At 39.7% G+C, this 22,054-nt stretch overlaps 1 non-coding gene across 1 annotated transcript; it reads left to right on the top strand.

Annotated features, from left to right (window-relative positions):
- The first annotated feature begins 10,678 nt into the window (after window positions 1-10,678).
- Window positions 10,679-10,785, top strand: LOC141637057 (small nucleolar RNA R71). The gene has a single exon (XR_012541620.1). It is a non-coding gene; the product is annotated as a small nucleolar RNA R71 (small nucleolar RNA).
- The last annotated feature ends 11,269 nt before the right edge of the window (window positions 10,786-22,054 follow it).

Consider the following 22,054-nt stretch of genomic DNA (forward strand, 5'->3'; position numbering starts at 1 on the left):
GGTACTATTTAAAAATTATAACTTCAACTTTATTGAATTAAAGTGAGTTACGAGGACAAAAGAGATGAGAGGATACTTTGAATAATATTGAAAGACTAAACAAGTATCACGATGAATGTTTACTGAAGTATGAAAGTAACAATCGTTCTGACTGTGGCTATTTGTCTCAGTTTGTGGAATACGACTGCAGACCAAATGTGACATTATGATGAACTGTTACTTCAAAGGTTTAGCAAAGTAAAACAAACAAACAAAATCAATTGCAGCGAAATAAAGTAAAACAATTGAACACGAGATTTTTGAATTGGTTCGGTAAGAAACTCAAGTGCCTACGTCCAATCTACCTTTTTATTGCTTTCTTTTAGTGATCTACACCGACAACTAAAAGACCCTTACAATAAAAGACACCAACCTACTCCGGTTGTAAAGCTAGTACAAGAACTACTCCGTTCTTATGACAAGCTAACTCGCAACCTACTCCGGTTGCCAAGAGTTAAAGACTACTCCGTCCTAAACTCTACTAACACACTTAGAATGTTATAGGATCAAGTTTCCACTAACATATTCTTAGCAGAGAATAGAGATGGACAACTTTTACAAGCTCAACAATTCTTAAGCAAGAGAGTTTAGTATTATAAAGTAACAGTAGCCACGACTGTAACCACTTGAAGACTTTTAAAGGTTTTTGCAAAGACACACGATTTTTAAGCTTTAAAAACAATTTGCAAAGTTGGAAAAATTATTTCAGAAAAGTCTTGGGATTTTATGAAGGAGAGGCACGCCTTTTATAGAGGAAATGAGTGAGGAGGTTGCTAGGGTTTTGAAGGGTCAAAGACCACACATGTGAAGGACATTTGCAACCACCCAAAACTTGCACCAAAGAGGGCTCTTTTGCAAAGGCAAGAATAGAGAAAGAGTGTTTGAAAGATATCCTTAAAAGCTCATGCAAATTCAGAAAACAAAGGATGTGAGACAAGTCACATGATGACAAGTTAACACAAATATGGCAAAAAGCATTTTTTGTTTTCTAAAAGACCAAAGGGTTGAATTTGCATAAAGAGGAAATATTTTGAAATTAATAATAATTCAAACCACTCTTTATTGAAGGCCATCTCCTAATAAAATCTGAAGTTTTATCTTTGAAAAATAAAAGTCACGTGAAAGCTTTTTGAAAGATAAAAAGGACTTCAAGTTTTACGAATTGTGGCAACAATCCAAGCAGCTGTTTACTAATGAAAGCAACAGTCGACTTGACTGTTTCTATTATTATATGATACTCTACTTTCTTGCTTGTACATTAGATGACACTAAGACTCAATACAAAGGGATGATTGACAACTTCAACACTTCTTAATCCATGCTTGATTACATCAATAATCCTGAAAAGGTAAACTAAGATAACACAAATCAAATGGGCATGTCATCATCAACCATAAGGAACCCAACAGCAGCGTTGGTGGTCGACCGACTGATGGGGCTAGTCGACCGACCACACGATGGGTGAACAGTGCTCTCTGGAAGCAGCAACCCGGTCGATCGACCAAGGGAACCGGTCGACCGACCATTGCACCTGATGCAGCAGTCTTGTTTTCTTCTTAATTAACTCACTAAATTGAGTTAAAATGGTCTAAAACCTGCAATGCACAATATATGCGCGCCCAAAATTAGCGCAAACCCAATAAAATAGTCTATAGTCTTAAAAATCCTAAAGCAAACCAAACAAAGCGAAGTCTCGCGCAAACCAAAAACAGTAAAAAGTCTTAAATGCGATAAATTGTCTTAAAAACTCAAGCAATAAAATGTTTATCCGCAAAAAATGCGGAAAATCTCCGACCATGGCTTCTGGCTACACGAAGTACCCCTCCACGGTGGTTATCTTCTCACCACTCTAATCCACAACATCGTCCGACGGATCTACATCTGATGCATCCTCCCACTTGTCATCTGACTCCTTAAGCTCCAAGTCAGAAACTGTAACTTTGGCCGGCTCATCCTCTTCAGGCTCCTCGTCAGTGCCATAAATCAAGCATCCAAGACCGTCGCGCTGAACAATAGGCTCAACTGGAGTAACGGCCAGCTCATCCATCCCCAAACCAGCTCCTACAATAGATGAAACAGACAAATCGTCATCCAATTTACTCCCAATCTGGGGCGGAGGTGTCACAACAGCAGGAATAATGGGTACAGGTAATAAAGTAGGAACATCAGAAATGACCACATAAGACGGTTTAGCAGAAATAACATTGCATGTAATAGCCCACATGGGATCCTTCTTCCAAGCGGTTTGAGCAAAAACAATGGACTGTTTGCCCACTCTAAAGGTCAAGGTCCGCTCCCCAACATCAATTATTGCACCAGCAATGTGAGAAAATGGTCTCCCTAGAATGATAGGGATATGGTCATCCTCGGGCATATCTAGGACAACGAAATCCACAGGGAAAAAGAACTTCCCTATTTGGACAGGAATGTCCTCTAAGACTCCTATTGGCTGGACAGTCATCTGAACAGTCATGTTGGTCACGGCAAATTTGGTCAAGCCTAATTTCCTCGCTAGACTTAAGGGCATGACACTAATGCTAGCCCCCAAATCACATAAGGCTTTCTCTATGGGAAAGGTGCCAATAGAACATGGGACAGAGAAACTACCCGGATCAGCTAATTTGCGAGGGGTAGTCTGGGTAAGATAGGAGCTAGACTCCTCAGTAAAAGCCACGGACATGACAGGCTCAAGTGACCGCTTTTGAGTTAAAAGCTGCTTCATGAATTTCATGTAAGCGGGCACTTGATTGACCAATTCAAGGAAAGGTACCTGAACATTTAAACTACGAATCATATCTTTGAATTTATCGAAAGATACCTGTTCTTTGGTCGGAATTAGCCTCTCCGGATATGGGACTGTAATGGAACCATCCGCTTTTGGAGCTTGCCTCAAGAATCTTGGAGTACTCTCACTCCGGAACAGAAAATCTCTCAAGTTATCGGGCATAGAGGGACCACCCTCATTGGTCGGGCATAGAAAATCAGCAGCATTGGTGGTCGGTCGACCACTCTCATTGGTCGGTCGACCAGGGTCAATTTTCTCAGAATTGTCAAGAACATCAGAAACCACTTCTGAAACAGTGGAGGTGGTCGGTCGACCGCTTGGGACGGCCGGTCGACCAACAATGCTGCTATTCTTCTTTTTCTCGTTTTGTTTACTTTTCCCTTTTTCACCCTTTTTCTTCCCTTTAGCATTTTCAACTGTAGGACCCTCAAGTGTAGACCCACTCCTGGTAGTAATAGCATTAAGAGTCTCTTTCTTTTGGTCCGGCTGCGATGGTAGTTGCCCAGGAGCCCGAGTTGCACTCTTGCTAGCTAGTTGAGCAATCTGAGTCTCCAACATTTTTGTAGAAGTCTCTCTAGCTTGAGACTCCTTTTGCAGCAAACCCGACAGATTTTGAACCATGTTTTTCAGCTCAGAAATGTCAGAACTTTTAAATTGCTGCTGCTGATGCACATAGGGAGGCTTTTGAAACTGTTGTTGCTTATGAGGGGGCACATAACTTTGATGTTGCTGTTGCGGGGGTGGAGTCGGATTTTGGACGTTTTGGCTACTCCACCTCATGTTTGGATGGACATTCGGCTCAAAATAAGTGTTTATCTGCCTATAATGTTGAAAAGCAGCACAAGACTCATAGGGACTAGGACAAAAATTTGCAACATGTCCTTCTCCTCCACATCTCTTGCAGACGAAAGGACCTTCTGACACAGCATTCACTTGATAAATCCCTCCTTTTGAAGCTCCTCCCAACTCATACTTATCAGATCTCTCCGTAAGAGCCACTAATGCAGCTACAGAAGGGGATTCAGCAGCTCTCCTTTGATTTCCCCTGGAATTTCCATGCTCAGCTTTATGGGTGGTCATATCATCAATGATTTTCCACCCCTTAGTTTCTCCAACATTCTCCTGGAATCTGCCATTAGCTGCCGCATCCAGGATAGCCCTCTAATCGTCATAAAACCCATTATAAAACAGATTGCATATGCTCCATTGCTCGAACCCATGGTGTGGAATAGTTTGCACCAGCTTCTTGAAACGGACCCACGCCTCATGAAAATTCTCATCAGGACCCTGTTTGAAGCTCGTGATCTGAGCTCTAATGGCATTGGTCTTCGAGGCAGAGAAATATTTCTTGTAGAATGCTAGGGCCAGCGAATTTCAATCAGTGATCCCATTAGCAGCTTGATCCAGATCTCAGTACCATTCCCTTGCGGCATCACGAAGCGAGAATATGAACATCGTCTCCTTCACCTGGTCCTGGGTCACACCTGCTGGTGGGGGTATGGAGCAGCAGTATTCAATGAATGTCTCCATATTTTTAGCCGCATCTTCATTTGCAGCTCCCCCAAATTGGTTTCTCTCAACCAAATTAATATAAGACGGTTTCGGCTCAAATTTTCTATCCGTCCCTGGTAATGCGAATCCCTTATAGAGATTCATAGCTTTTGGCTCGGAGTGACTGGCTATACTAGCTTCTTCAGCCATCTCTAGAAAATCTGGAAAAGTGATGATCTCTGTGGAAGAAACTGGAGATGCTGGTGGGTTTTCTTCAAACAACTCGTTCTCGTAGAAACTTGTCCGAGAACTAGGCTCTTCCTCTGACTGTTGTTCTTGAAATAATCTCCTCTTCACTCGCAGGGTCCTCTCTAGCTCGAGATCAATGGGAAATAATTTGCCTTGTTGAGACCTGCGCATATGAATAAACTACAACAAAAAGATGAGAAAAGTTTAAGGAACAAAAGCTCCTTAAACTAAGAAAAAAACTAAAATAATAAAACAATAAAAACTAGCGCTGCCCCCCCGGCAACGACGCCAAAATTTGATGTCTGTTGTTGTGTGCACCAAAAATAATATTTATAATACCTATTAAAACTAACAGAAGTTAGTGGTAACAGGGTCGAACCACAGAGAGGCGGGGGAGTTTCTATTGTTTAATATTCTAATCTTAGGGTAACAATCTGAGGGGTTTGGATTTTGTCTAAGTCTAAATGCAAATGAAATAAATAAGCAAATAAAAACAAGCAAATAATAAGATGATGCAAACAAATAATAGAAAGGAGCTAGGATGATCGGGTCACTATAGCTACGATGGCACAAAAGTCTAGGTAAGTCTCGAAATACAGTCGTGGGTAATGGGTATGACAAGTCCCCTCGGTCCAAGTCAACAAATAGCCCCTCTCGGTTTATGCTATTAGTCCCTAGATGTCATTAATACCAACTTTCGTTCTTGACTAGCGATCCTAATGCCTAAATTACATTATCTTTTGATCTAGTAATTTAGCCGTCTCAATTCGTTAATCTAAGTCATTCCCTATCTTTCGATCTACGGGTTGGTCAAAACTAAGCATCTAACAAGTCTCCGCTAGGTCTTATTGATAGATATTGCACTTAACGATTCAAACGAAGCAAATCAGACACGAGGGTGGTCGATCGACCAGCTACCCCAGTCGATCGACCAACCGACTCAGTCGACCGACCAGATAAGCCAGTCGGTCGACCAAGCCCTAATCCGAGGGTAGCCTATTCTAGTGCCATCTACGCTAAGTTTGCCTACATCCTAGCAATGGGAATTTAGCTAGACATAATAACGATAAGAACAACAATGAAATTCTTAAAAACTATAAAGAAAAACATGATCGAATAATTATAGCAATAATAACGCATAAACTAATCTAGGGTTCAAGCGACCTAAACTAGCAATTTCTAAACTAATAAAACAGTAAAGCAAACTGTAAAATAAGAACAAGGATTACCGAAAATAAAAGAGGAATGAATAGATCTGCAATAAGAACTTTATTGATAACTAAAGTATGAATTGAATGTGAATGAAACCTAAAGTAACGTAGTATGAAAAACTAGATTAAACTAAGCTAATGAATGATGATTAATGAATAGGAAGGGGTTACGTTATATAGGAATGTCACGTAAAACCCTTATTCCTAAACCTAATTAAAATGGGCTCCCTCGTCTTTTAAATTGCGCATCAAATCGTGGGGTGGTTGATCGACCAATGAGACCATTCGATCGACCACAAGCGCTGTACAGTAATGCATTCTGACGAATTCTGCAGCGCGCAACGATCTTAAAAGAGCTGCCATTTCTTCGTTACTTGGTCAAATTAGGCGTTCTACGTGGAGTTGGAAAGCTAAGAGGATAATCTTTCACCTCCAATTGGAATCACTCGTTTATCAGTTCTAGAACTAGAGATATTGCCATCTGAAGCAGGCTGCAACATCGTGAAGTGCTTCTTTGCTTGTTAAGCTCGTACGCACCCATGCTTTTGCTATCTTTAGGCCTTGAAACGCGCACCAAGCTCATTCCTCGAGTCACTACTTCATGTCAGGTCCTATGATAAATACTCAGGGACGGATTCGGCTCATTTTCCGCTGAATTCTTCACATTTCTGCAATATTACACAAAAACACGAAAGTAGAGGGAAATAGGGAAATAATGGCATATATTACACAATTGAGCTCTGAAATGCGTGTAGAATAAAGTGTGAAACATCATATTTTAGACACGCACCAGCATCCATGTCAATGAGATGACCCCCTCTCTTCGCCACATACTTGCTATCCTTGTTGGAATTCGGATCAAAGTACTTAGCCAAAAGAGTAACTAGACCTCCATTTACGATAAAAGCGGTGCCTTGCTTTCCACAATCAACATTGAGCCATCTTTCCACCAAAAGCCTTAGAGAATTGTAAGGCTTGGTGAATTCCCTTCCAATATTTAAGGCCGACTCAAGTAGAATACAATCGAGCTTGGTAAAGTGGTTAGTGTCTTTTCTTGCAATGATAGTATTCCCGATGACCTTGTGCCACACTCTAATGCCCAGGTGGTGGACTAATAGAGCGCGACAAGCATGATAGTTCTCAAATTTCCTCCCGGAAATCGCCTCCTAAAGAGGAGCGGGGTCATATTTTTCGGGCTTCTTGTAATAACTAGGTGAATCACTAAGACCTAATGCTTTACTCAAGTCATCAAAGGTGATGCGCCTACTCACATTGGCAAGGCGGAACTCGATGTTTTCTCTAGTCTCTACCTTAGTCACTTTCAAAGAGCTCAAGAATTCCAAGGTAAGGGAGGGGTATGTCAATTCTCTTGTGGCAAACAATTTTCCCAACCCCATGGCTTCAAAGAAGGCTTTTATTTGTTCAAGGACACCCAATTTGTTCAAGGCATATTCACATATGAATTTGGTGGGTATAAAGGATTTCCTAGTATACTTGGCAAATGTATCCCTATGGAAGTTAGAAATGAAAATTACCTCCGGATAGTTTGATAATTGAGAAATTTCCGGAGTTGTTGATCTTGTTGCTTCCATGGGAGGATTTTGTTGTTGTTGAACTTCCAAGTTTGCACTAGCAACCACCATAGCCAATGAGGCTTTCTTTTCTTGAAGACATTGTTGCCTTGTTGAGAGTGCCTTTGCTTTAGGTGCCTTTGTTGATCCTTTTGTTCTTGCCATTGATGAAAATACCAAGAAAAGAGTGAAAATCTTCAATTTCCAAGTATACCAAAATCGATTCTAAGATGAAAGGCTTTGCCTTTGTAATTCAAAAATTGACTCAAAGGTTGAAGATTTTGGTGCTTGGATGGATTATTGTTGGAAGAGGAGTGATTAATTGTTGTCAAAAGGAAGTTTGGATTTGATTATGTTGAATTTGGTTGAGGAAATCTTGTTTTGGTGATGGAAAGGATGAGGGTTTTGAGTTTTGGGGTATTTAGGTAGTGTTTTGAATGAATGGATGAAGGAATGAATGTGGGAGGGGGTATTTAAAACACCCGAAAATTTTGAAACTTCAGGGGAAGACGGGCGTCTTTCCTTCGGGACGCTCGGATTCTGCCTATTCTGGGTTCAGGATTCTCGCCTAAAGACGGGCGTCTTTCAGACAATCCGTTCGTATTCTTTGACTGTGGGACGAGCGGATTCTGCTGAAGACGGGTGGATTCTGATACAACAAGCTTTCTTGTTTTGCACTGGCAAAAAGACGGGCGTCTTTTTGCAAAGACGAGCGGATTACTGAAGACGAGCGTCTTCTCTACCAGGACGCTCGGATTCTTCGACAGTCCCAAAATTTCAATTTTTCAGTTAAAATGGACGGGCGGATTTTGCCAAAGACGCTCGGATTTCCTGAAGACGAGCGGATTCCCCTTGAAGATGCTCGGATTCTCCCTGGTCTACCCGGATTCAGTTCCATCCGTGCACTTGCATATCCCTTGTCATTTTCCATTCTTCAAATCCCGTGTTCCTCATTGTAGGGCACTACTAAGGCATGAATAGCCTAGGCAATTGCTATCCCCATACTAAGCTAAAGCACTACACATTAATTAAATCATTAGTCCCTCCCTCACTTCTCTCAAAAATGATAATTACCTTGATCAAAGCATAAAAATCCAAAAATGACAAAAATGCAATGTAAGAATTAAAATGCGAGTTAGGGAGTTAGAAATATTTACAAATGGTGGTTTAGGGAGGACTCCACCAAACTCTCATCCTTAGTGAGATGTCAAGGGGGCATGTCCAAGGTGTTGTTGATGTTGCTCAACACCTTGAAGAAGTAGTCAAAAGCTTGTTCATTATCATGATAGAGATCTTCAATAGACCTTTGCCCTTGTTGTCCTTCATGTTGGTCTTGATCGATAGCATTACCAATATAGGGATTGAAAATCCCTTTAAACTCATCGTCCCAAAGACCACAAACTTCATATACTTGATCACTAAAGATCTCTTGAGTTGATAGAGACAACTCTCCCACTTTCTTGTCTTGGCCAACGAGGCCATCCTCTTCATTGCTTGACTTTGGTGAGCTTTTCAAGCTCTCTTTGTTACAATTCACTTGCTCTTTGAATGGAGCATCATCAATTTTCTTCTTCCATTGGAATTTCGACTTCTTCCTATCATCCTCCCGGCTATAATGATCAACCATAAAACATGGTTCATGCAAACGGGGAGCTCTCATGGTCTTGTCAAGATTGAAAGTTATGCTCCCATTTCCCACTTCTAGAGTGAGTTCTCCATGCTTCACATCAATCACCGCACCCGCGGTGTGTAAGAAAGGTCTTCCTAGAATGATTGGAATGTTGGAGTCTTCTTCCATGTCAACAATGACAAAGTCCACCGGGATGAAAAATTTCCCAACTCTTACGGGAACATCTTCCCATATCCCTAATGGTGTCTTCGTCGATCTATCGGCCATTTGGAGTGTGATATTGGTGCATTTAAGCTCTCCCATCCCTAACCTTTTACTCACCGAGTACGGCATAACACTCACACTAGCCCCTAGATCACATAAGGCTTTGTTGATCGTGGTGTCGCCAATGGTACACGGTATTGAGAAGCTTCCCGGATCTTTAAGTTTTGGAGGTGAACTCCCTTCAAGTATTTCACTACTCACCTTAGTGAAGGCGAGAGGCTCAAGCTTTCGGATCGACTTCTTCTTTGTGAGGATGTCTTTCATGTATTTTGCATAGGCCGGCACGTGATTGATTAATTCCGTGAAAGGAATTGAGACTTCCAAATTCTTCACAATTTCCATAAATTTTCCAAGTTGGTCATCAAATTTGGGCTTGGCTTGACGACTTAGAAAAGGAAGTCTAATAACAATGGGCTCCTTCTCCTTGACCTTGTCTTCATTTTTCTTTGAAATTTCTTCTTTTGATGGTTCTCCATCTTTGGAGTTTTGCACAATTTCTTCTTTGTCACTAGCTTCCACAACTTCATCCTCAACTTGCTTCTTCGGTGCTTCATACCTTGTACCACTTCTCAAGTGAATGGCACAAAACGTTTCATGTCTTGGGGGATTACTTTGAGGTGGTAATTGCCCCTTTTGTCTTTGTGAGCTTGAAGATGCTAGTTGAGTCAATTGGGTTTCCAACATTTTGGTGTGAGCTAGGATGTTGTTGATGGTGATTTCCTTTGCTTGACTATCCTTTTGCATTTGAGTGAAAAACTCTTGTTGGTTCTTTTGCATTTGGAGGACCACTTTTTAAACATCAAAACCTTGGTCATTTTGTTGATTGTATGGAGTTTGATTTTGGTAACCTTGGTTTTGGTTGTAAAAGGGTCTTTGATTTTGGTTTCTCATGGGAGGTGGGGTGTATGTTGGTTGAGGGTTTTGAACATTTTGGCTTTTGTATGAGAGATTTGGATGGAATTTGGTGTTTTCATTGTAATAGTTTGAATAAGGGGTACCACTCTTGTATGCTTGGAAAGTATTCACTTGTTCATTTGTTCCCCTACATTCACTTTGGTCATGTCCCAAAGTTCCACAATTCTCACATATCCCACTTGGGATTGATGAAGATGCCGTCATGGCATTAACATGATGCTTTGGTGATTTTGAGGCTTCTTCAAATCTAGCCATAGCTTTTTCAAACTTCAAATTGATGGTATCAATGTGAGCACTAAGTTGAGCACCCAATTGAGTAATGGAGTCCATTTCATGCTTTCCTCCTCTAGTAGCCTTGCGAGGTCTACTATATTGTGAGTTATGGACCGCCATTTCCTCAATTTTGTTCCAAGTTTTATTGTCATCAACTTCGGTGAACATTCCATTTGATCCCATGTTGAGAATGTTTCTTGAGTCTTCATAAAGACCGTTCCAAAATTGTTGTACCAAGAACCACTCGCTAAGTCCATGATGAGGACATGAGCGACAAATTCCTTTGAATCGCTCCCAAGCTTCATACAAAGATTCTTCATCTCTTTGCTTAAAGCCCGTAATTTGAGCTCTTAGCATGTTAGTCTTTTCCGGTGGATAGAACTTTTTGTAGAAAGCTAGAGCCAACTTCTTCCAAGAATCAATTCCGAGAGTAGCCTTATCAAGGCCTTTCAACCATTGTTTCACGGTGCCAATTAGAGAAAAAGGAAATAAGACCCATCGAATTTGGTCTTGAGCTACACCGGTTTGAGAAATCGCATCACAATAGTCACAAAAAAGTCTCCATATGAGAATGAGGGTCTTCACTAGGCATCCCCCCAAATTTCCTTCTTTCGACTAATTGGATAAATGCGGATTTGGCAATAAAATTTCCGGTTAGATGTTGTGGTGTGGGAGTACCATTGGGTAGGTTCTCCTCAGTTGGTACGGAATGTGATGAAAACTTAGGCATTGTGGGTTGATTTTGTGTTGGATTTTGTGTTGGGTTCTCCTCACCTTCTCTTTCAAAAGGGTTGATGAACTCAATAGTATTTGGTTGAATATCTACAACCTCACCGATACCTCTCAAAGTTCTCCTAGCAAGTCTTCTATTGGTTGTCAAATTCCTTTCAATTTCGTGATCAAAGGGTAACAAGTTACCTTGTGATCTTCTAGACATGCAAAATATCAAACAACTCGAAAATAATTAGAACAAACCTTGAGGAGTTTTACTTCCCCAAGGCAAAGAAAGACACAACTAATAACAATACAAGAAAAATCTAAATCAAGTTAACACCGTCCCCGGCAACGGCACCATTTTTGGTCGTGATCCCTCGTGAGGGTTTAGTTTTCAGTACTTGTCGTTAGGAGCACCTATACCAAAACACAATTTATAACTTCACAAACAACTCTACAACTAGTAAAGAGGCAAGTAAAGTCGGATCCCAAGGGACGGGAATTGAGAAGAGATTTTCTATTGCAACTAGTGGTGTCTAAGGGTGTCACAATTTGAGGTTTGAAGTAGAAGATCACTAAACTAAATAGCAATGAAAGTAAACAAGCAAGATGAATTAAAAGGGATGTAAACAATTGATAAAAAGCACTAGGGTGTCATGGGGTCATAGGGGATTCATGGGAATTGATCATACAAACATATTCTCAAATTATAAGCAAGCAATTATTGTTGTGATGGATCGAGTTGGTTTATATCTTACAATCCTAGGAAAGTTTGGGTCCGAATCGATTAGATTGTACAACACCTACAAGTCGACTTAATCTTCCCTACTCAACTATATGCATGGTCTAATGAGACTCGAGTTGGTTTATGTCTTACAAGTCTCATTGAAAAGATAGGTGATGGGTAAAAAATGCAAGGATTCATAGGCTCACATTTCATCAAACATAACATGTGCATAAGTTGAGATCACAACAAGCAAGCAAATAAACTATGAAAACATATTAATTTAAGCATGAATCATTCCCCATGTTGGTTTCCCCTAATTACCCATTAACCTTAGCTAAGGAAACTACTCACTCATTATCATGTTGAACATGCTAGCAAGGTTGTCAATCATACCAACAAAGTAAAACATGATGAATAAATGAAGATAATTAACAATAATTAAAAAGGGATTAAGAAATTATACCTACTAATGATTCCAATAATAAAGCAAAGAATAATAGAAGTACTTGACCCAAATAATCTTCAATTACCCAAAATAAAGGATGAACAAGAGAAAGATTAAGGAAATAAAACTTGTATTAAAACTTGATTAAATGTTGATTACAAGATTAAAGAGAGATTTGATTGATATTACTACACTAAAGATTGCTAAGAAGAACATGCTCTTCTAATTAGACTAATGAGGTATTTTTAGTGGGGATTAGTTACATAAATTAGGGTTTTCTAAGGGCTTAAATGACGATTAAGTCCTTGAGGAATCGCCGGTCTCTAGGGAGACTCCGGTCTCTTTTTCGCCGGTCTTAGAAAAAGATGCGCATCCTTCCTTGAAGTTGTAGAAGACAAAATGACTGTCTGGGAATCCGGGCGTCTTAGGCACGGGACGGGCGGATATGGGTGCTTCTAGATGGGCGTCCAGAGGGGGAAGACAGGCGGATTGGTGGCGTTTTGGACGGGCGTCTTGTGGAGGAAGACGCTCGGATTGTGGGTGATGGACGGGCGTCTTCAGGGCAATCCGCACGGATTGTCAAACAGTTTCGTTCCTTCTTCTTTTCTTCCTTTTTCTTCATAGAATCCTTGAGGATTTCCTCGGGGATGCAAGGATCTTTTCTCATCATTGCCCATCTACTATAGTATGTACAAAGGCCTTCTAATCTTGTCTCTCCTTGATGCTTGGTCATTGAATTCAATCAATTTAGCCTCATTTTGCCATGAAAATCCAAGGTTTGCACTCCGTTCCTACCAAGGACACAAAACCTCAAAGAATATGCAAAACAAAGGACTAAAGACAATAAATGACCCAAATATGCACTAAAAAGCATGGGAATAAGGCTAATTCGGGGACTAAATATGCTCTAATTATGGTCACATTAGAGATCATAATTTTTTGTCTTTGACTTTCTATGACTTTTTGACATTGAATCTATTTGAGATCATTTTGGTCTTTGCTTTTGAGACTTTTGTCACTAGAGTTGATTGCAACTTTGACTGAGTATTTTTGAGCTTGTATTGATATTTGGACTCACGTCTTAATTTCATTCTAAGGGACTAGTGGTCACCTATAAAACTGCACGGAGTGCGTGCTCTCGTGTCTTACTCGGTATGTTTAGACACGTGTGTACTAGGAATCTAGTTAAGAATCTGGTTTGAATATTTTTGAGCTAGTTTTCTAAGACCAATGGGATTGAATGATAATGTTTGCTAAAATGGTCAATCGTATGAGTTTGTGCTCATCTAGTAGTTATTTGAGATATGAAAAGTTATGAATCTGGTTGAAAGCAATTTGTGCTCATTTGGGAAATCATTCGAAACATGGAAAATTGACGAATCTGCTAGATAGAGAGTTGTGCTCATTTGGTAGTCATATGAAAAATTGACGAATTAGGTAGAAAGATGTAGTCTCCAAACCTAGAGGTCACCTAGAGACACGACAATCAAGGAATTATCACACCACATGAGATGGAAAAGGTGGTCAAATGCACGCCCTCGTTCATGCTGACTCTAAGAGGTCGATTGATCTACACTAAAGAGATACCCCCTAAAGTATTTCAAGTCTATTCTACTAGTTAAGGGTAAAAAGTAGAACAAGTGACTAATAAAAATGACATGTGCTCGTATTTATTAATTCAACTCAAAAAGGATTAGGATGGTCCTATATTAATATGATATGTATATTAGAAGTGTGATTACTAATTAGCTACAAAACCATGAAATATAATCCTGCATCTGGGACGAGACACAAACAAGTGAGATGTGGTACAATTTACAAAAAGAAGACGGAATTGGCATTCCCTATTTTACCACCCTTCTATGGTCGTCATTACTAACTTTTTAGTGCTTGCTACTAAGTTCAAGACTTGGAATTCCATATTTAAGTGATGTGAGCTACTTGTACACTAACTCAAAAGACCAGCGACGCAATACTTACAACATGACCCATAATTGGGTGTAGAATGCTATTTGTTTAATTTTTTTCACACTGGTTGATATGACTCTTTAAGGAGGAAATTGGAAGATATTTTTTTTAATTGATAGAAAGATTTGATGTGTAAAACGACGTATACAAATTTCTATATGGACCACATATGGGTTATAAAACAAAAAGAAAAATGGAAAATTGACACAGAAAGAAAATAAAAATGTTTCTTTTTTTTTTGTTAAAAAAAAATTGAAAAAATAGACCCCAAATTTTTAGAAGAAATAAATAAATTGAGAAAAGAAGACCTTTTTTTTTTAAAAGACCAAGAAAGGAATTTTTTATTTTTAAAAAATAGAAAACCCCAAAATTAAATGCAAATGAGACTAACGATTTTATGCTTATGCATGCATGATCTTATGCGAATGACCAGCCCAATGCTTAACTAAGTAACTATTTACATTGTTGATCTATTCTATACTACTCTAATGATGCAACGAGACACGTAATAAATTAGACACAACCAATTTTAATACTACAATTCATATTATACCCTTAATGGTTAATTATTTGTATGTGACTAATTAATGCACAAGTTACTATGTAAACCCAATTGTTCACCTTAATGACTCGGCTGAATGAAAATTTTTGACGCAACTAACAATATTAGGAAAGTTAAAGTTTTAACACGATCAGATGACTCATGGGATATGACAAATTTCACAAGATCATAAACAAAAAACACACATTATCCTAGTCAAAGGTTCTACGGGCTCTATGGTTAAGTTTACGAGTTGGTAATTGGGTACTCACAACATTAACATACCCTAGGGTATCTCTCGTTTTTGTGCTCCCCCAGTCATATGGACCAGACGAGTTGCCAAAACGTGACGTCATGAAATGGAAAATATGTGTAAGGCCTAGTCGGTCGAATGGACCTTCTAAGTATACAACATACTTTACCGAGGGTGAATAGGGTAGTTTAAATGGCATGATATTGGCTTACGGGTAACCCACACCTTTTTTTCGTTATACATACGAGATAATATATTACAATGAATAAAAAGAAATACAACAGAATACGATATATTATCAATGATGCAGAATACTAAAAAATAAGAGAAATTGAGAATTGCTTCAACTTTTGCCCTCTGTATTCATGCACAATTAACTACCTTGTTAATGCACGATTGCATCTGAACATGTGGTCTATTAACAAACAATTACGAAGCAACAAAGTAGATGCATATGAGATATCAATGATGGACCGACATGCATAGATATTAGTTAGTTTCTTTCTAAATTTTAATTATAATCGCATGAACAATATGAGCAGGCCCCTTCGAAGGTAAAAAAAAACAGTCAAATATATATCATTACAAATAAATTTAAAGTCTTACTCGCTTATTAAGTCCCCAGCGGAGTCGCCACTGTGAGATCCCTGAAAAAATCTTCCTTTTTGAAATATAAATAATTAGTATGGAGTCGCCAGTAGGTTTCATAAAAAAACATACAAAAATTAGTTTAACGGAAAATGCCCCTTTTGATCCCTGGAATGGAGACTGATCCGTCACTCATGCCTAAACCAAAGATTGCGGATTCGGGGGTAAAGGTACGGTCAGGGAAGGTGTTAGGCACCGAACCGCCCATCAAACTGACGGTCTCTACTATTTATTTGTATTTGTAATATTATATATTTGACAAAAATAACAAAAGAATAAGAAAAACGATACAAATTATATACAAAAACAACTTAAATAGGTTAATTTATATACAATTATACGATAAATAAATAAAATAAATCAAAACAACAAAATAGAAAAAAGTAAAGAAAACTTATTTGATGTCGGTACCCTCAGGCCTATGTGGATGTTGACTATGAATAAAAATCGACTTTGTCGTTAATTATCGGCTCTTATGCCCTTATATGGAAAATGGGACGATTTATGTATGGATGGTTTGATTTGAAACTGGGATTGTATATTTGACATGGTGTATGAGAAAGTATTGAATTTATGAATCTTGGTGAATTAATTTTAAGGTATTTGTGATATTGTATGTTAGCTTCGTCCGTTTGGTTATTCTTGTCCCCCCTCTGAAAAGCTGGAAAGGGATGAGTATTTATATAGTGGCTCGGTTGGAATTTGACAAGACTTGAACTATTGTACCGCAGTATTAGAGCTGGGCTAATATTCCTTCTTCAAATTGTCCTTAGTCCACTTGGATTTGTCTATCACTATTTTTGTAATCTTTATCTCTTTCTTTTACTTTGCTTTTCGTTTTTTTACTAGGATTAGTGGACTACGTTCTACGTACATCACTTTTCTTCTATTTTGTTGTAACTCGCTTCGAGCTGCTTACCAACATGTTTTGAGTACCGATAATATGGTTGTATGCCGTATTTATTAATAATGCGTTTCACTTGGTAATATAGACTAGTTATGGAATAATAAAACGGTCTCACTTGGTAAAACTTTGGTTAAGAAATGGGATGTAAAAATTGGTAAGAATGAAACAGCGGTCCATGAATGGTTTTATGCCATTTTACTGGTTTCTCGGGTAATAAGCGTAAATAACCGTTAATTATTACATCGTCAAATTTCATTTAGTCATTTAGTTTTAGCCTCATCATCGGGTACCCATAAGGCTAGTAGACAACTTTGAGGTGTCTACACACTCCTACAATCACACACAATGGTTGTCTAGGATAACATTTCAAAACTAACCTTTTCAAAATCCACACGACACAAAGGACACACACGTCCTTCTTTTTTGAGTCATTACACGAGTCCTTATTTTTTCGAGTAAGTGTGCCATGTGGTCGATAGTATTTTGATTCGCCGTCGGCTCTTATCCTCAGTCCAAGATGGTCGGAACTAACAAAAGTCAAGGAAGCGTCCTGGGTCAACCCGTTGATAATGGTAATAATCAAGTCTTGGCTGCACTATTCCGACTCCAAGCAAGTCAAGATGTCGCATACGCTCGTCTCCAAATGATTGAGGGCCGCATAGTGGCGGTGGAAGCCAGACTTCCTCTTGCCGATGGTCCTACTCCTAACACCTCACCCTTTGAAAAAACTGAGATCGATCCTCCACCTATCCTTAATGAAGCAGAAAAGCGTCTTCAATATCTGGAAGAGCAACTAATGTACCTCAAGGGGGATGACATCTACAGAGAAAATAACCGAAAGTATGAAGCAGTGAATACTCAACTGCTAACCAATTTCAACTAACTGACATCCCAAAGTTTAAAGGGCATTATAACCCTCTAAACCACATTCATGCTTTCAAAGATTACATGTCTATCAAAGGCATTAAGCCAGAGATGTTCTTAAGGATCTTTCCTTCATCTCTCGACACCATTCCCAAACAGTGGTTCTACTCTCTAGACCACAAGAAAATTGCTACTTGGGATGATGCTGCTATCGAGTTCACTAAACAGTACGCAGATTATGCTGAGATCCAAGTCAACATGCACAATCTAGAGGTTCTTACCCAGAATGAAAAACAAGGTTTCACCGACTTCCTAAGTAGGTGGAGAAAGACTAGCACCCAACTTGTTGACCGTCCTGACGAGGCCACTCTTGTGGAGAAATTTGTGGACAATATATGTCTATGCAAATCACTTGAGGTATCAAAACATTAAATCTTTCAAATATTTAACAGTGCTGGGCACAAGGATCGAAGACGATATTCGCAAAGGACTCTTGTCCAAAACTGTAGGTCGCGGATATCAAGGCTCAACATCAGCTGGGAGTCGTTCCTACTGATACGTGTTTAATTTATCTATATTTTATATACTTATTCCACGTGATTTTATACTAGTGTAGTTACCCAGTATCTGCTGAGACTTCAACAAATACCCGATGATTATCGGACTACAACATGTTTTGGAATCGCGACGTTTGATCGACAGTTTGTGTACAACTTTACGTCGGAAAACTTAAAACGATTTCAAAAATAAAACTTTTCAAAACTTTTCAAAAGTACCTGGAGTGTTTAATGCACGACGACGGGGTCGCAATGACACTAACTAGAGTCAAAACCGACACCGGACCAAAAACCGACTCAAAAATTCAAATCCCGACTCCAACAACAAGTCAAACCGAGACAACCACAAAAAACAAACCATTTCAAACCTTCTATACTAAGATTTCCCGGATTCATGAATGATCAAGTACCAAAAATGTGACTACAAATCCTAGGATAGAACAAATCATGATTGCACTTGTGTGAAAGTGACAGGACAACTCGAAGACCCGCGACGTGGCTCGCGCCTCTTTGAGCAGCCCAGGTGGCCACGTCGCTCAAAACTCACACAACCAATCATTCTCCTATAAATACCCATCAAATGCCCCCATCTGAGAACTTACGCGAGTGTCGACCCCCTCTTTTCACCTTTAAAATTCTCGACTCAATTTCTTAAGTCACAATCCGACGCGTATTTACGACCTACCGATCGTAAATACAAGCCTTACACATTGTTTGGTACCGTCATTGTGCATTAAATCACTTGACCGACCATTTCGATCACTACATCTTCACTAATCTTAATAAAACACTCTTTTTACTTACCAAAACGGTTTTAAACTGAGTCTTTTCCGACCAAACGAGTTGTTACACTTACGTCGGTTTCTCGCCATAACCAAACATGTAATTATGAGGGTGTAAAAATCCTTCTTTTATCATGTCTTTGCTTGTTTTACGACCATAACATGCTAAAACATGCATAACACGATCCAAAACATAGGATAGACGAGCCAAAACAGAGTTTTGGCCTGAGGCAGAAGCCCCTTGTTCTGCATAGAGGCCCGCGCCTCAATGGGGTGCCCAGGTCAGAACTCAACCGTGTTTGTTTTCGTCCTTCCTCATTAATCTATTTTCATATTTGTAATCGATTTTTACCATTTCGAATATTTTCAAACCCTTTTATTTATTTTTACAAATTTTAACCATAAAACATTTTTCACCCTTGGTTCTTAATACCATAACGGTTTAATCCGTGTTCCGGTGATAATATTTGGTTAGTAACATTTAAAAGGTATTTTATAGCCTTTTATTTCATTTCTTTACATTTTGAGAGGTATTTTAAAGCCTTTCATCATTTCATTACATTTCCAAAATAAATGTATTAGTCACCAACACAAAGTCATCCTTGGTTCTACATACCATGTTGGATTTTAACCCGAGTACTATGATGAGTATTGACTAATTATATTCAAATGAACTTAAAACAATTAGTTCCTAATATTTTCAAAACTATTCATGTCAAGCTTGCCAAGTCGAACTCGATACCGAATATCATCAATATAATGATGATTATTCGAGTCTCGTTCCTCAAATCAACAAATACGGTCCAAACGACCCTTTCAAACCAAAACGGGTTGAAATACCCATTTTTCAATATGTTTTATAAACGTATTTCAAATGGTCAGAGCACGGCATATAACCGTTGACTGACCCGCGCCTGAACAGGCCTTTTCTTTCTTATTTTCAAAACTAGGGGAGACCCCCCTTGCATCGCCAACAGGCTCGCGCCTCATATGGCTGTCTGGCGCATGATCTGTTCCCCTTCCAGCATTAGTCTAGGACGATCCCGACTCCGGTTAACCCGGATATAGGACAGATCAGACGACTAATAATATTTGCATAACACCTTACTAAGACAAATGGATCACATTATGCACCATAAACCTAATACGGTAAATGTATGCTTAATTTCCGTCTTGCATGCAAATCAACCATTAATCCAACTCGACGTCTTATACTTGATACTTGGATTAAACCAACCGACTTAGAAAGCTCTCACATGTTAGGTTTAAATTATTGGATGCACATTCATGCATTTTTATCAACTTTTGCATTCAACCAACGAAGATCAATCAGTAGAGGCAGCTACCGCGGGCGGGATTGGGTGTCTGATTAAAGGGCTTCCCAATACGTACCTTCACCTCTTACTCAGAAACTTTGGATAGTGGGCGACCTTATCCAGGGCGTACGAGAGTCATTCTAGAGATAGGATGCCAAAGAGGGACGATTCCTTATCTTTAGTACCTATGTCAAACACTGCTTTGTGCTTCATTTGACCGAGATATAAAGTGGATTCGAACGGGTTCCAAGCATCCCACAAATGCTTGATGGTGACTCCGGACATCTCTAATCGTTTTGAGACCCTTACCGAGACGAAACCGACCGATCTAAAACAAACCGGTCGAAAGCATTTTTACGCCGCCGAGCGTGGCTTTCAAAAGACCGCTGCATGTCCGCAGATCGACCGGGCTTGCAGGTGGGCCGATGTCCACAGATTGGCGACTCTGCTGGGGATAACTAGGACACTTACGTCTTTGTGATCCCTAGATGGTCAGACTCGAACGAGGTCTTGGTTGGAATGCATTAATTGATATTACAGTCACTCTTGGGTTCCTTGTCCGGGCCCACAACCTAACCCTTTTCGGCCAATTGGCTCGTCTCGTCGGCGTGCGTTTTGTCATCCCTGCGTTTCGAATCCCGATTGAGTCAAGCATACCATTGACGTTACACATTTATGTTTCGTCAAAGAGCTTTCATCACTTTCGAGCACGAGGCTAGGGCACCCTCCTTACACATTTTGTTTGGATTCGTATCCCTCTCGCAAATCGGGGTTTGATTTCTTGGTGTGTAACCCACCCTTCTAAGCCATAACCCGTGTCAGAATTATGCATAATATAATGAAACTGTGAGTGCTTATGTGCTACTTGATCATAAGTCGTTCCGTGGCATGTTCAAACTTTCAAAAATACCTTTTTGCGCCGTTATAATGGCCATTTCAAACCTCGGTCTTTCACTAACCGTTGCACGCCTTTCTAGGCTATCGTAATGACAATTTTCAAACCCGTTTTTTATAACCATTTCAGCACGCCTTTCTAGGCCGTCGTAATGACGATTTTCAAACCTGGTTTTTATAACCATTTCAACACGCCTTTCTAGGCCGTCGTAATGAGGATTTTTCAAACCCGGTTTTTATAACCATTTCAACACGCCTTTTTAGGCCGTCGTAATGACGATTTTCAAACTCGGTTTTCTACAACCATATCAAATCACCTTTTTATGCCGTTATAATCGCCGCGTCTAGCCACGGATTTTAACCCATTTCGCGCTGACAATGGCTCTTTCAAAACCCGAGAAAAGCATACACCCTTTTCTCGAAACACTTTCGAGATCCCGAGGACCATGCACCGTCCCCGAGACCTGTTCAAACATTTCAAACTCGATTTTCAAAACATACAATTTTGAATTTCAAAAACCGTCTTGGGAAACAGTACATTGTTTTCCGAGCTGATTCAAACTCGAAACCGTCTTTTGCAAATAAACTCAAGACAACCCTTTCAACTGACCGACTTGCGGGGATCTCTATCTTCGAAAGACGTCCATAAAGCGACAAATGAATCTTTTTGGAAATTTCTATTTTCGAAAACTTCAGTCCACCGTTCCAATTCCGCCTCGTGTCTATCGAGTCGAAGCAAACGTACTTATGGGTCTTTACTTATGAGTCGTCTCACCACGAGACTCGTCTAATGGCGCCACGCCACTACATTGGACGCGTGTCAAAAGTTCGGTCAACACCGTCACGTCATAAATCGAGTCAGCACCGAGGTACCACACACAGTCATCCTCGTCTTGTCGAGTTTGATCCTTGTCTCGCCCTTTGTATTGTCTGCGTTCAGTCTTTGAGCCGTGTCGGATTGGGTTGTAATGTGAGCCGTTTTTATGCCTCAGAACCATGGCCCCGTCTTC

Source organism: Silene latifolia, chromosome Y (assembly GCF_048544455.1).
Source record: "Silene latifolia isolate original U9 population chromosome Y, ASM4854445v1, whole genome shotgun sequence".
Lineage (NCBI taxonomy): Eukaryota > Viridiplantae > Streptophyta > Magnoliopsida > Caryophyllales > Caryophyllaceae > Silene > Silene latifolia.